General features: G+C 45.0%; 1 long non-coding RNA gene across 1 annotated transcript; it reads right to left on the bottom strand.

Annotated features, from left to right (window-relative positions):
• Positions 1 to 2,208: 2,208 nt before the first annotated feature.
• LOC122391840 lies at positions 2,209 to 7,330 on the bottom strand. Its single transcript, XR_006258414.1, has 2 exons — positions 7,060 to 7,330; positions 2,209 to 2,544 (listed from the first exon to the last, which is right to left on the bottom strand). It is a non-coding gene; the product is annotated as an uncharacterized LOC122391840 (long non-coding RNA).
• Between the last annotated feature and the right edge of the window lie 3,975 nt (positions 7,331 to 11,305).

Here is an 11,305-nt window from a genome sequence, read left to right as displayed (position 1 = left end):
TATTTTTGACGCTCTTTCGAACGCCGCCTTCCGCGTATCGCTACGTGGCCCAGGAGCCGAGTTACAAGGGGGGGGTGTTCAAACACCCCCCCCCCAGCAGAGCGTGGAAATCCAGGACCCCCAGCCGGGCGCGGGTTAATTCAGAGCGACAAATGTTACGTGATTTTCCTGGCACATGTACGTACCATGTATCATTCTGCACGCTCAGTTAATACCAGTAGAGCTGTAGAATTACAAGACAACCTCACACACAGAGGCTCTTCCTTGTAAAAGTTTGCAAACGCTCACCACATGATTTATTGGGAAACTCCGTTTCGGCATTGCTCAATTAGAGCAGGCCTAATTTCAAGGTAGCAGAAAATGAAGAGATACTGCCCACAATTCAGCAGATTCTCAATTAACTCTATGTCCATTGGGACTTGAGTGATTTTCATTTGGTGGTTTGGTCATATAGTGATTATTCAATATCTTCGGATGAAATTGTCAAGCATACTCTCTATATGTCTTTTTTGGAAAACACTGCCGAAAATACCTTAGAAGGTTTGAATCTATGATAGTAGTTGTAGGCGATCGTACGAATCCGCTGTTTCACGTCTAGAAACGAGTACCGGGGTGGTAAATGAAGAGATGAAATCGAACGAATCAACTTCTCGAAGCAGAGGAAGTAGTTGTAGAAGTTGAGCTTCCATACATGGAGCTTAAACTCAAGGCCAAAGGCTAAGAGAAACTTAATTCTGGAAGAAATGACTTTGGACGACAGATTGAAAATAACCTTGTCTGGATTTCTCACCAGTATTGTATACACATTACAAAAATTACACAATTTAAGCACTGTCACTCAAACACAGCGTACAATAACCCACAGACAAGGTGTCTTTGCGTTCTACTCTCCACTGTGGTGTACTTGCGGTGTACTGTAACACAAACTGCAGTGTATAGCGTAGCTGCCATATTATTACAATGTTTACACTCTAACACAGCGTACAATGACCCTCACACAAGGTGTCCTTGTATTTGCCAGTATGGCGTGATTTTGGTGTAGTGTGATATAAGCTGTGGTGCCTGGTGTAGCTACCATTGTTTACACTCTAACACAGGTACAATAACCCCCACACTAGGTGTTTCCACGCTATACTCACCAGTATGGTGTAATGTTGGTGTAGTGCGACAATCTGCGGTGTATGGTGTAGCTACCATTGTTTACACTTAACACAGTGTACAATAACCCCCACACTAGGTGTTTCCACGCTGTACTCACCAGTATGGTGTACTTCCGATGCAGTTTATCCACACTATCATCCGTCGGCGAACTTCCGCCGAGGACATAATCGCTAAAATGTAGCAGAAAAGACATGAGTTTGACTGCGGGCCGGGCTCGGTTATTTGGTCATTGGGACTGCTGAGTGGGGGGTGCTCGACGGCGGGCGCTGGAGCCGGTGCCGTGAGAACCACCGTGAGAAGAACGAGCCACGCGTGCCATCGTGGGAACGGGTGAGAGGGAGAGGTGAGAGAGAGAGAGAGAGAGAGACGGTTAAAGGAAGAGAGAGAGAGGGTTAAGGGAGAGAAAGCGGGAGAGGGAAAGGGGAGAGAGAGTGAGAGGAATGAGAGAGAGAGAGAGAGAGAGAGAGAGAGAGAGAGAGAGAGAGAGAGAGAGAGAGAGGGAAGGAAGAGAGAGAAAGAGAAACGTAGAGGATAGGTAGGAAGAGAGCGGTAAACGAAGTATGACTTCACAAAATCACCAGATATGATTTAGATACAAGGGAGGAAGACGGCTTGAAAAGATGATAAATAGATAAGGGTAAGATAGAGAAAAGATAAAAGGTGAAGGGGAGAGTGTAGAAGAGGAAAGCTAGGGAAAGGTGGGAGAAAGAGAGGCGAAAGAAGTTAGATTAGTGAGTGTTTAGCATGGGAGGGAACCCGATGCTAGGAGGACATCTTGCCGAACCGAGGGCAGCCTGAACTTCTTGGCGTTTCTTTCTGATGCGATGCCAGGCGCGGGGAGATTTTAAAAACCACGCTGATAGCTGAGAACCCGTCGTTTGCCTCCTCTCCGTGAGTTGTTTTTGTTTTCTTCTCTCTGAGTCTCTCTGCGATTCTCACTACCAGACTCAACCCACCAACGTTTGTTCAGTTCGGCTCTGCTTTGTCCTTTCTTTGTCTTGCCTCTTCTTTGCTCGTTTTCTATTTGTCTCTCGTCTTCTTTTTCCCTCCCTTTCTCCTCTTCGTTTTCCTCCACACCTGAGCTCCACCTGATCACTGTTCCGCTTTTCTCTCTCCCCACCTCTCTCCTTTCAGTACCTCCACATCACTCCCCTCTGCCCGTTCTGCTCCTCCCCCGCCACTCGTTATCAAATTCCAAATGACACTCCGAATAGCTGGAAATGGAGCCGCGCCAGAAAAGCTTGCCAACTGGGACGATATAGCGTGGTAGCGAGTTAATCCGGGACGAAGCTTGCTATCTTTGCCAAAGAGGCGCAGGATTAACAGTGGCGCGAGCTTCGTTTTGCTGTTGGCGCGCGCTGTCGGTTTTTAGTTGAGAGAGATCTGAAACAAAGAAAAAGAGGAGGTTATTTTTGGGGAGATGGTAGGGGAGGGTAATAGCGGGGAGAAATGATATTGCGAAATGATGACGGATACCTATGGGAACATCTGATCGATGCTGTACTCGCAGTTCACTGTAATGTGCAGCCTTTATTTGATTTCAATATTTTTGACTCGATTTTTGTTTGAGAAATAGTAGGTAATGCGTGTGTAAGTGTGTGGGGAAGGTAGTCGGTCATTGTTCTACGAGAAATAGAGAGGGAAAAAAAAACGCAAAAAAAGACACAAAATCACCCCATTTTCCTAAATGTCTCGAGAATATTTGGCAACCGGCTAGGCATCACAAGATCATTTACCATTTTCTGATGGCATTGTATGGGTTCGATTAGTAGGTATGTAGGTACTGTCTCTCGAACAAAGTCAGAATAAATAATGATAGGCTTATTGAGTTACGTCACAGCTGGTTGTGCGTCATGTTTGTCTGTCTGTCTGTCTGTCTGTCTGTCTGTCTGTCTGTCTGTCTGTCTGTCTGTCTGTCTGTCTTTCTCTTTCACTACCACTATGGAACTCTCTCCTGCTCCTCTCTCTCTCTCTCTTCTCTCTTTCTCTCACTTCTCTCTCTCTCTCTCTCTCTCTCTCTCTCTCTCTCTCTCTCTCTCTCTCTCTCTCTTACCAGCCTCCCTTCTATCTAGCATAAGAAGCACCCACCTATCCCCCTCCCGTCCCTCCCCTACACTGACCACAAACGACCACACACCTCTCTCCCCACCCCTCTCTCTACCACTCTTCCCCTCTGTCCTGTGTGATCCGATGAATGTATCGGACTCACCCCCAAACGGACATGAATACCTTCAAGTGCCGACGGGGTGTAATGACCTCGCCGGTCACGTGGTGTGCCACGACAGGCTCGGATTGTCTACGGCTAGACAGGTTGGGATATGTGACGCGGTCACGTGGTGTGCCGCGACAAGCTCGGATTGTCTACGGTTAGACAGGTTGGGATATCTGGACTCTCTCTCTGTCTCTCTGTCTCTGTCTCTGTCTCTGTCTCTGTCTCTCTGTCTCTCTCTCTCTCTCTCTCTCTCTCTCTCTCTCTCTCTCTCTCTCTCTCTCTCTCTCTCTCTCTCTCTCTCTCTCTCTCTCTCTCTCTTCTTGTCGATTCCTTACCTGCCATTATGATTTTACACGCATTTCATTTTTTTATCTCTTTTCTCGTGTCGTTTTCAGTAATACCACTCTCCCGTCTGGGGCTAGTTTCGTGGTGCCTGGACGAAAGTGTGCGTTAGAGTGGGTAGACTGTGCCGTAGTACTTCAGTGTGTTGCGGTACAGTCTACCTGTCGGGTACAGAGGCAGGACCACAGGCTGACGACCCTACCGGTGGGATAAAGGCCTCGCTACACTATGCGTTTTCTCTGTGCGTTTTTTTTTGCGGGTTTGCGGTTTTTGTGTAATGTCGTTCTACAGAAAAAGAACAAGACTACAAAACATTGTAGAAAACAACGATATTACTTTTTGTGATGTTTTTTACATTAATTTTAGTTAGTTAATATAAGAGTTATAATAACTTGTGTGTGTTAACCCGGCGGCCGCTGGGCCTCCGCGCCACCCGCCGGCCGCTGGGGGGGGGGGGGCATATAGTTGCCCCCCCTTTACTTCTGCGACGATATCGTCGCAACGCGAAGAGATAGAGAAGCAAAACTTTGCACACATCTTCCTGAATACCTAGCCGAGGTTGTGTCCAAATTTGGTGTCGATTCCATTTGAAATGACGTCACAGTGACGTCATAAGTGAAATTATAGATTTGCGACTCTCATATTCCTCACGATACATCAGATATATGGAACCGAATATAAAGGGTCGATTATTGGTCAGAAACTAGATGGAAGTGTAGTTAGATGTTTTAGGATGACAGCAGGTGCTGTCTAGTTCATTTACAGTTGAGTTTCATGCTCAGCGTCATCAGAAACGGTCCATATCGGAAAACAACAAACCTTTATGACGTCACTGTGACGTCATCTTAGGTGCTACAATCACCAAACTTTCTTCAAACATTGCCTAGGTATTCATTTGAAGCTATGCCAAGTTTCACCTTCGTAGCTCATCAGGTTTCGGAGATATTTTACAAAACGTAAAGGGGGGCAACTTTATGCCCCCCAGGCGGCTCGTGGGTTAATAATGTGAAAGTTATACTATTTATATTTTTCTAGAACGATATTAACACAAAACACGCAAACCACTAAAATAGCACGCAGAAAACGGATAGTGTAGCCAAACCTTTACTTTGCATGTACTACGGCAGCGATCGCTGACAGATTATTATGAAATTATATCATCCTGTATAATACATCCTCGAAGACAACTTTGAATTTCAATTGAAAACAAACATGTCTGGAAGTATACAATGCGGAATCATCATGTTGATGTGAAGCTTATACAGAATGTGATGCAAGGAAATTTGATGAAGTATTGAAGCAATCAATGGAAGTGCTGCCCCAAAAGTTGGCATTATCTTCCAAACCATTCCACCAAGCATACGATTGCTTTTATACTAATTTTCCTTTACAGTGCGCTGGCTCGTTCTTCATAGTAGTTTTATCCGACTCCCCTTTTCAAGCCTAGCCTTATGCAATCGCCTTATATCGCTTTTAGTGTATGTGGATTTTTGCCTTTTTGTAATTCAACGATGGCAGTCTAGCATCCCTTCAAAGAAGGCAGATTTCGGCCTTTTTGCAAGTCTACAACTCTGATCTGGCATCGCTTTTAGAGCGTACGGATTTTGGTCTCTTTTTGTTTCCGCAGCTCAACGACGAAAAAGATTCCCGTAATGGCGGTCAAATGGGCGGTTTAGGCGCGTGTTATAGTGTAATAAGAGACAGACGAAAGCACGAATCCAACTGGCTATTGCCCACTTATGCAAAATATGATACAGAAGGCCAGGAACAAAAGTTCAGAATACAGAACGCGCTGTTTTAGAATGGCTGAATTCTGGGTACAGGGAAGTCGGATTCGTGTAACGGTGGGAAGGGTTGCAGTATACACGGCCTTGGTTGCAGTTTTAGATGAGGTGCCCTTACACTTTCTATTTCACACACACTGGCGGGTCTAAATGGAGGCATCTGAGACATTTGCTCCTCTCGCAGCGCCTAAAATGGTCAAAATGTCGCCGTTTTCATCACTTGATAAGCTTAGCAACTTTTAATATTTAAAGTAGCTGGGCGCTGCTTAGCGGGGCTACGGGCCACAACCAAATATACAATCGTTCGGACATTTTTCTAAATTTTAAGAATAATATAAATTTGTTTTAGACTGCATAGTAAACCATATAGAAGCGAATTACAATAAGTTTTTGGAAATTTGAAACCCTTTGTAATCATATACCTAAACCTTCCAGTACCTAAAACCACTTTTCCTGATTAACGCCAGTTGCAAGACTTATTCAAAATATAAAAGCTATGCTTCTTCATTTGTGGCTAATGAGCTAACAATTCTAACCATATGGTAAAAACGAGCTTAGTTTAGTTTAGTGCAATTTAAGCCAAAGTAAGTGACGAGCCTAAGTCATAAGCCAAGCAGAACATCCAAAGCTTTTCTTTTCCGTTTGTACTTTGTCATGTCTTTACTTCGCACCTCTTTCTCTCTTTCTCTCTCTCTCTCTCTCTCTCTCTCTCTCTCTCTCTCTCTCTCTCTCTCTCTCTCTCTCTCTCTCACTCTCTCACTCATTCGCTCACTTTCACTCACTCTGAAATCCCCTGAAAGAGAAGCCGCCTTTAGCGTCCCCTAGACCATCAATCAAACAATTGTCACCAGTTAATCCACATAGAGCGTCGTATTATGCTGATATTTAATTAGACAATGAAGACATCAGACCGGTATGGGACTGCTCGGCGTCCAAAAGCCCTACCGGTCCAGGGGGCTGCTCGGCGGGCTGCTGGCGGGGTCGGTACAGGCCGACCCCAGTTTCGTGATAACCGACAGCTTTGTTTTCATTTTGGAGAGGCGCTTTGATTTAGTTTATCTTTTGTGTATTCATCATTAAACTTCTATTTGTTTTGCTGTTGATACTCAATAAAATGAACTGAATTGAGCTGAACTTAACTGATAGTGTTAGTGCGAAGCAGAAAAGAATAATTGCTGGCTTGCTTGAGCACATCGTACGATACATGAGCACGGTTTTAAGCGCAAACATGCGCAGAAGGGGAGATTTGTGTACTGTCTCGCTTCCCTGTAGCTAATTGTGTAAGAAATAATACAATTTACACGACTTAGGTCTTGAAATTTTTAAACAATTGCGATCGAACATCAAGCAAAGGAAAATGACACTGGTTTGAGATCTGTCAACTTTTCAACTACGAAAAAATAAGGTTTCTTTTTGAAAACGTGACTTTTGAAAAGCGTTTTACGCTGCATCGCTCATAGCATATTGTTCTATCGTCGTCTTAGTTATGCAATCACTAGAACTGTGAGAAACTGGCTGATTGCTCATATTCGTTACACATTACAACGTAAGAAAACTTACCTCGAGAAGATAGCTTTTCTCGTAGCCGTATATAGCTTCAGCTTTTTCTCGCTCTCTCGAAATGTCTCTCCTTGATGCCTCGCAGTCTCTCAATGACCTCCAACTGTGTCTCAATCTCTGGCTGTCTCAATGTCTCCCGTTGTCTCTCCGCTTCCTCGGGTGTCTCAGGACTTCCTCCGCTGCCCTCCGCTGACTCCGATGACTCCGCTGACTCCGCTGACTCCGATGACTCCGCTGCCCTCGTACCGTCCCTCCTACGTTCCCTCCGGCAGGTCCCTCCGTCCGCCACCGCCGCCGGCGACAGAGTGTCATCTGACCAGCCGCTCACTTCCACCCCCCCCCCCCCTCGGAGCTCCCCTCCCCTGCCCTCGGCGTCCCCCCTCTCCCACAGCGCGGGGGCTGGGTCGGTGAGGGTTAAGTCGCTCATTGACCCGCTGGGAGGCTTAGGGGAGAGGTGAGGGGTTCGAGGGGTCCCGCGAGGGAGAGAGGGATGAGAGAGAAAGAGAGAGAGAGAGAGAGAGAGAGAGAGAGAGAGAGAGAGAGAGAGAGAGAGAGAGAGAGAGAGAGAGAGAGAGAGAGAGAGAGAGTGTGTGACGATCGTGAGCGTGGGTTGTTGTTGTTATAAGACTTCTGCTAAAATGTATGTACATTATTTTTGTGTGAGATGGTTCGGGTTGCTGTCTTATTTCAAATACTGCTGTTATCAATAATGAACATGTTTCAATGCATAGATAACATGAATCTTTATGAATCTAACATGATTCATGTTCTGTATGTTCGATGATATGTCTATGAACACAATAGACATTTTCGATTTAAGTTCCAGAGGGGGGTAATTCCATTTAGTATTTCCGATTTAGTATTCGAATTAGTATTATTCGTGTCTATCCATTATCTATCCCTCCTGGAATAAATAAATCCCTTCAAAATAACCATATTTGGCACGTCCAGACAACTGGACGCCAAATACACAGTTGAGCTCAATATCTGCCTAGCAAAACACGCTACTCGCTTCCAGCCATTGATACGAAGCCAACTTTGACACTGTTTTCTAATTCTGTGCTTGGTGTGGGCCTGTGTTCGACCGAAAATAAACAGAGAACTTTCGATATTTCAAAGTCATGTTGTCGAGCTCTGACAAAACAGCGTGTTTGGAAAATGTTCTCAAGTTGTGTTGGCTGATAGTAGTGTGCTAGATATAGTATCGGCAAATCGAATAAAATATTGATGGCGAAAGGTGATACTGTTTGCAGAGTTTGAAAAAAAAAAATACAATCGTGGTTTAACCTTCGCCAGGCCAGGGCCTTTTTCATAACGCAGACGGCCAGGGGGGAGACGACCCCCTGGCGATTGGCTCCTATGGCACTTAGAAACACCAAATTTACAGGGTAGATGGGGTCATAGGAGATCTCGCCCCTGTGCAAATTTGGTTGCTCTTGGTCAATATTTAGGGGGGGGGGGTGTATAAATGTAAGAATGTCGCTAAAACAGGTCAAAAGTTTTTTTGCTGATAGCCTCTGAGTTCTGATCGAGCTAGGATAGAGCAAAAAAAAAAAAAAACAGCACCAGTAAACCCAGCAGTAGTGTTCGCCATGGGCCGGGCTAGCCCAATGGACCATGGGCTGGGCTGGGCTACGGGCTGGGCTGGGACCTCAAATACTAAGATCAATGGGCTGTGGATGGGCTGAGCCAAAACTGTAAGTGGACTCAGGGGTTCGTGACTGAAACAAAAACATGAACTAGCTTATTACTGTGCGATACTCCAAAACGAGAAAATAAAGCACGTATGCGGAATGTGCATTGGGCATGCTGCTCGCAAAATATTGTTTCTTTGGTACCTTTAGATGACATAATACAAGTGTGGTCAGTGGTGTCCATAATTTTAACCATCACCCCGTTGGGGGGGGGGGCCGTTTTAGCCCCCCCTGTGGTTTTTCCTAAATAGCAAGAAAACGGCTGCGCGCAGCGCCACCAAATTTTCAGTACCTTCCCGGGCATCAATTTGACACCTTCACACTAAATTTCAAGTCTTAGGTCACCTTAGGTCAGGAGTTATTGAGGTCAAACTGAGGTCATGTTCGAGCAAAAATGAGCAAAAAACATGCAATCTTGAAACGCTCACCAAATCTACAGTTATCAAGCAATTTCAATGTTCGTTATATGGTCTAGTAGACAAAAGCGGCGCTACAAAACTGCTATCTCGGATTTTCAAAATTTTGGGTTTTTGACCCAAAAAAATTCAAAAAATTGATTTTTTTAGAAAAAACTATAAAAATCCAAAAAAATTCCGAATTATGAAAAAACGGAATATTTGTGATAGTCCCTGCGCTCTTCTATATACATACCAAATTTCAGATCGATATCTCGTTTTTTGGCCAAGTTATAGCGAAAAAAACTGTTCAAAAATGATGACGTTAATTTTTTTAACTCAATTTTTTTGCGATTCTAGACCACGCACGGCAAAACAAAGACCACCATTGAACTCCCCGTGACGAGCTGCATCGATTCGATACCCATTTTATGCAAAAATATTAACTTTGAAATTTGACCTAATTTGACCTGGCCTTGACCTGACCTTGACCTGACCTTGACCAAAACGTGACCTAAGCTGGCCCCAAAGGCTGCCTGACCCACATAATCGCATTTGTCATGTAAAATGGACCATAAAACATGTATCACACGACACTTTTATATTGTGACCCCCCAGTGACCTGACCTCTGTGACCTGACCTGGTATCAGTGACCTCAAATAGCAAAATATGTGTTTAAAGTACATTTCACCATGGATGATTTTCAATGAAATGCATTTTACTCGATTGTACAACGCATTTCTTGAAATGTCTGTAAACGGTGAAAATTGGACCTTTGACCTGACCTGTGACGTCATCGGTTTGACCTAGGTCAATAATATTGGGTCAAAAGGTAGTTCCCTGATAGGGCTATCCAACACCGTTTGCCGCTTGTCGCTAGGTTGCGTGGTTCTTGAGATCTTAGGGGGGGGGGCAAAATGCCCCCCCCCCCCCAACAGGGCGCGTTGCTCGGCAGAGCCCCTACGGGGCGCGGGTTAATCCATTCAAATTTGACGGGCTGGGCCGGGCTGGGCTCTGACACTTTTACCATGAATGGGTTTAGACTGGGCCGCACAGTGATGCAAATGGGGTTCATGAGTGGCCATAAATAACAAAAAGTCAAGTTTACCAAACCGAGTAAATCGCTATATGGCTAAAAAAAAATGTTTGATGCATCTGAAATCATATAGTTTTCATATTTTTGTCAAAACCGGCTTCGTGTATGATTGTCAGAAGTCGTGACATTTTCTCTGTCGTAAAATGACTGTCAGACACTTGCAAGTTCAAACGCCGCTAGCGTGCGTTCATTTAATACAAACTGCAAAAATTATACACGGCCATGATCCCCAGAGTCCCCTGCTTCTAATGCAGGGTCCCAAAAAGTCGTATCTGTTTTGGTTTGGCGTTGATCTAACTAAGTGTCATCATGTTGCAATCGCAGTTTTTTTTTTCTCTAAAAATATTTGCTTTCGTTTCACCTACAGCAGTTTACACAGTGTGTGCCTGTTAGTGCACACACTGGCGGCCCGTGGTGAACACTGTCCAGCACATCCGTGCGCATTAAATGGTATACTTTGTTTCTAGTTTAAGTGAACTTTTTTTTTAATCCGCGCTCCGCAAGGGGTCCTGGATTTCCACGCCCTGGTGGTGGTGGTGGTGGTGGTGGTGGGGTGGGTGGGTGGGGGGGGGGGGTGTTATGTTTGAACACACCTTCCCCTTCTAACTCGGCTCCTGGGCCACGTAGCGATACGCGGAAGGCGGTGTTCGAAAGAACGCCAAAAATAATGATGAAATCACTTAGTCACTTTTATGGTCCGGTCAAAGGTCAGGTCACCAGATGTCATTGAAAGCAAAATTTAGCCGATTTGCAGGTCGAATGTCGACAATTTCCAAGAAGCCAACGCATAACTCGGGAACCAATGGAGCTGCAGCGCCGCCGAAAAGCGCATTCGATAGCCCTATTAACGCCAATTTTCTGCATAATAGTTACTCTCAGATTTGACCTAACGTCAACGGTTTTGCCCGCAGGGGCAAAAACTGCCAAAATAGCCGATTTTTTCGGAAACAGTTCTTCTGCAATTACTTTTGACTCAAACCTTGCACGAGCTTACTTTTACCGGCATCATGTTCCTCTCGTCAAGACGCATCGAATGAACTATGATTTGACCTCGAAAGGT

Source organism: Amphibalanus amphitrite, unplaced genomic scaffold, assembly GCF_019059575.1.
Source record: "Amphibalanus amphitrite isolate SeventyFive unplaced genomic scaffold, NRLGWU_Aamphi_draft 000457F_arrow, whole genome shotgun sequence".
NCBI classification, from domain to species: domain Eukaryota; kingdom Metazoa; phylum Arthropoda; class Thecostraca; order Balanomorpha; family Balanidae; genus Amphibalanus; species Amphibalanus amphitrite.
Note: the sequence above shows the minus strand (reverse complement) of the source record. Positions and strands in the feature narration are given on the sequence as shown.